This window comes from Palaemon carinicauda, chromosome 20 (genome assembly GCF_036898095.1).
Source record: "Palaemon carinicauda isolate YSFRI2023 chromosome 20, ASM3689809v2, whole genome shotgun sequence".
In the NCBI taxonomy this organism is placed as follows: domain Eukaryota; kingdom Metazoa; phylum Arthropoda; class Malacostraca; order Decapoda; family Palaemonidae; genus Palaemon; species Palaemon carinicauda.
The window spans coordinates 89,928,786-89,933,785 of NC_090744.1; positions in this window are offsets into that span (position 1 = coordinate 89,928,786).

A 5,000-nucleotide genomic window follows, 5' to 3' on the forward strand; every position below is an offset into this window, starting at 1 on the left:
CTCTGGATCTTTTCGTTGGGCTTCGGCCAAAGCATTGTAATCCAATCCCAGGTGAATGGTGACCAATGTGTTTCTTGACAGGGCATCTGCAACAGGATTAAATTACCAAGGGACATGTTGAAGGGTATAATTGTATTCAGCCATGGTGGAGAGATGTCGGTGTTGATGTGCGGACGAGGCGTCGGACTGTTGAGTGAAGGTGTGCACGAGAGGCCTATGGTCCATGCAAATGACGAAGGGCGTACCTTCCAAGAAGTGGTGAAAGTGACGGACAGAAATTCGCTGTCAAATGTAGAGTAGCCGGATTCCCCCATGGTCAGTTTTCTACTGAAGAAGACCGATGGGAGTGGCATGCCGTTGACAACCTGCTCGAGTACTTGCACAATAGTGACATTGCTGTCATTGCTGGAGAAAGGGGGAAGTGCTTGTGGCATGGGAAAAGTGAGAGCATCAATGGTTGATAGGGAATTCTTTGCGGTACAGGAAGCCGCTTCTTGAAGAGGACCTTACTTCAGGTCTTTTGGTTTGCCCTTGAGCGAGGCGTAGAATGGGGCATGAGTGGTGGCGATGACTGGCAGGAAATGATAATAGTAGTTAATCATGCTCAAATATTCCTGTAGTCCTATGACAGTCGAGGGTGTGGGGAATTTTTTAATGCCTGCTACCATCTCAGGTAGGGGGTGGATTTCTTCAGGGGTAATGCGGTGCCGTGAGAACTATACTTTATTGTTGCCAAAGGTATACTTGTCGTATTGTAGGCAGTCGAGTACGATGCTTAAATGACAGATATGTTCTTCATCGGAGGAAGAGAACACAAGTATGTTGTCCACATAAAACACAAACAAGAGGAGTTCCCCTAAGATACCATTCATGAGACGTTGAAAAGTGCCCCCAGAATTAAAAAGCCCAAAACAGGAGTAATTAAAAAGTTCATGGTGGTGGGTAAGAGAAACAGCGTGAGAAGCTGGGGTGATATTCAAATGAACATAAATAATGACTCAGTGCTGATATCTAGTAAAGTTCGTGATCTAGGTGTATTTCTTGACTATTTACTTGTCTCTCAATGCCCAAATAAATAATGTAGTAAAAACTGATGGTTATTATCTAAGACATATTGCTTTAATAAAAATGTACCTGGATGAAACTTATGATAAACTGTGTCATTAGCAGGATTGACTACTGCAACTCCATCTATTACAATTTACCAAAAGTACAATCTAAGAAATTATTGAACATAATAAACGGAGGAGCAAGACTGATAAAAGTTGCCCCACTCACAGAAAGGATCACCCCTATACTAATTGATTCACACTGGCTGCTGATTAAAGAAAGAATTGAATTTAAAATATGTACAATAACCCACCAAGTTATCAGAACCGGTCATCCAAAATACTTAAGAGAACTTCTACATATTGCACAGCCAACAAATCGTGTTGACATGAGAATAGTTACAGCTGGTTTCAAACTATTGGAACCTAGATGTATGTCTATTCTAAGCTCCATAGCCTTTAAATATGCGGCCCCGAGACTATACAATAAGCTCCCACGAGACATGCAAATGATTGAAGACGTTAAGGTTTTCAAGAGGAAACTGAAGACTTTCTAATTCCGTGAGTTATATGACAGTGACGATTTAACAGTAAATGAACAATACATGATATGAAACGTTGAATACGTTGAACGAACAAGATATAACGACAGTGGAGGTCCTGTAGAGAGTGGGGTGGTGATGGGAGGTCTTAGGGATGTCTTCTTGGTTCATGGACATCTGATAATACCCTTTCAGGAGGTCGGGCTTGGAGAAAATCTTTTCTTTGTGCAAGTAGGAGGTCACATCGTCTATGTTTGGGAGGGGGTAGGGATCAGGTTCTGTCTTCATGCTCAGGCACTTCTAATCCCCATATGGATGCAGAGGGCCATCTTTTCCTCAGGATCATGTATATGGGTGACGACCATGGGTTTGGGGCCTTTTGGCAAAGGCCTATTCTTCCATTTCGGCAAAAATTTGGTTGCTAGTTATATAACAATCCGGTGCCAGAAGTTTGAATCTGGCAAACACTGGGGGCCGCTTTGTCTTGATATGGTGGTAAATACAGAATTTAACAGGAACCAGGGGTGTTTGATGAAGTTTTGGGCAGGAGACTTCCGGTTACAATGTGAGGAGGTAGGCGTAGGCATCCGTGGGTGTATTGATGTGGAGAGTGGCCTCAATGGGAGCAGGTTAGAGGTGTCGAAGAGTATGAATCTAAGTTGACTAACTGGTGGTGAGTGACATCAACCAGAAGGTGGAAATTGAGAGGAAGTTCGCACCGAAGATTGGCAATGTGTCGTCAACCACAAGAAACTACCAACTATATTGGCGTTCCAGACATTAATGAGACTCTTACATAACCCCGGGTGGATATTTCAGATTCGTTGCCAGCTACCAGGCAGATGTCGGCAGACTTAGACAGAGTACGTTGTGTTCTGGAGAGTAGCTTTGGCAGAAGAGAACAGCACACATTCGTGTCTACAAAAAATCGCACCCTCGTACCTGCATCATGTAAAAAGAAAACATTAGTGACAGGGGAGGCCACCGCTGCAAGCGAAAGCCTACTTACAACTTTTTTGGCCTCTGACAACCATTCACACATTCCTTCGCACTAGCCCTGAAGGTGGAGTGGTAGTAGCGTAACTGTGTCTGATTGGTATCAGGAAGTGAGTGTAAAGGTCGTTGGTTGGGGCGTGAGCGAGTGGTGGGTGGTGGGCGGTTTTGTCACCTCTCTGGCACATCACGGGGTGGGCGGTTTTGTCACCTCTCTGGCACATCACGGGGTGGGCGTCTATGTCTTACCGCATTCGTGTGAGCTTCGGTCTATGTGGAATGGTTGTCCACTTCGTCAGGAGTGGAGACGTTAATGTAGGTCGTGAAGGTTTTGAAGAGGCTTTTCATAAGGGTGTCGACTTTGGTCATCGAGTCCTTCATGGGCTAAATATTGACATCGGGGAGGCAACGAGTACAGGTTTGGGTGGGCACCGTATCCAAAAGCATGAAGTAGATTCACTTCACTAGGAAAGTCATCTGTTGCAGGTAAGCGATTCTGGTAATATCCTTTAGGTTCCCCAGCAGTTGTTGAGAGAGCCTTAAGATGTTTTGCTTTGCGGGAGGTAGTCTGCATTGGTGCTTGACTGAGTCACACCCTTGATGCAAAAACCGGACTACATCACGCTGGAATCAGGCGAACACTTCTCCGCTAGTGAAGGACTGTAGTTCCAGTTGCACGGTGTTGATAGTAAAGACAGTGTCTGAGGGAGGCATAATCAAACAGTAAGATAAAGAAGGGAAAAGGAAGGCAGGAGGGAGCTGGACACTCTGGTGGTCACCAAATGTCCAAGGTGCCAGTTAGATAATAACTAAGAAGCAAGGTGAATGCAACTAACTTTATTTCGACCGAGCATGAGTTTATATACAACCAGTTCCAAGCAAAAATGGAAAACAAAATTTAAACACAATATACAGGCTTAAACAGGTTATCAGTGCGAGGGGAGAGTGATAACTATGATATACAGAAAACAGAAATACCTTTACAGTGTACGATTGTATGTTATACATATGGGGCACAGTAAAGAGATTTTTCTATGAGAAAGTGATTGTACCAACTTTGATGTATGGATTGGAGTTGTGAAGGATGAAAGTGATGGCAATATAAAAATTGAATGTGTTCGAAATATATGTCTGAGGATTATGGCTGGTGGCTCTCAATTAGATAGGGTTAGGAACAAAATAGTGAAGGTGAAAACTGGTGTAAGAACTGAATTAGCAGCTAGGGCAGATTTAAAAGTGTTAAGGTGGTTTGGCCGTGTAGAGAGAATGGAAAAGTGCTGCTTCCTGAATCAGGTGATGAATGCAAGAATTGTTGGGAGTACTGCGAGAGGAAGTGCAAGGTTTTGGTGGATGGATGGAGTGAAGAAAGCTCTAGGTGCAATGAGGAGAGATGTGAGAGAAGCAAATTTGGGTGCTAGAAATAGGAATGAATGGCAAGCGATTGCGATGTACTTCCGGTAGACCCTGCCTGCTTCCTCCGGTCGTCTTGGTGACTACTAAGGTAGCGGAAGTAGGGGATTTGGCATAGGAAGCTTCGTTTTGGTTGATAACGGGGGAGGGTGGGCTGTGGTACCCTAGCAGTACCAACCAAACTAGGCTGAGTCCCTCGTCAGGCCGGGAGGAATGAAGAAAAGAAAATTTCCCTTTTGTTCTCTTTTTTTATGTCTGCTACCTCACAAAATTGAGTGAAGTGCCGTGGTAGATAGGTAGAAAAAGAATTGAGACACAAAACAATAATGCCTTCATAAAAGTATTTGTTTATGGAAAGAAATAAGTAGTAGGGAGCATATGCACACTTCTTTGAAAAAAAAGAGATTTTGAGATTCGCAGGTAATGCAAACAAGAAGAAAATTGGTCTGAAAAACATAATATGAATTTAAAAATGCTCGTAATCATTCAACGATTAGTGATTCTATAGATTATTCTTATCTTTTTAGTTGGCTGCTGAAAGAAAATCTCATTTAAAGCTAAATGGATTGATGTTCAATTACTTTCATGGTGTTTTTAAAAAAAGATGATCTACAAACTAAATATATTTGCCCATATTGGGTCCATTTGAAATGGGAGATATATTTTAAATGGGAATGGACCAAGCTAATTTGATGCTGTAGTGACTACAGTAGGAGAAAAAATAAAATTTACGTCGTCGATTAAACAAACATTTTCTAAAATAATATCTATTCTTTGACAGTGAAGAGAAAATATACAGAAAGAGAATCTGGAGGAACACAACTGAAATACAAAAGGAAGGAGCTTTTGCAATATCATCAACATTAGATTGACGCTAGAAAAGAGTTTAGAGAAAGAAGTATAGTCAGATATATGAGTGTCAGCATCCCACAACTGCTCCGCCTTCAAAAAAAGCCTGATAATACTCTCGGGCAAATTTAATAATCTACAAACGTGATATAATTTG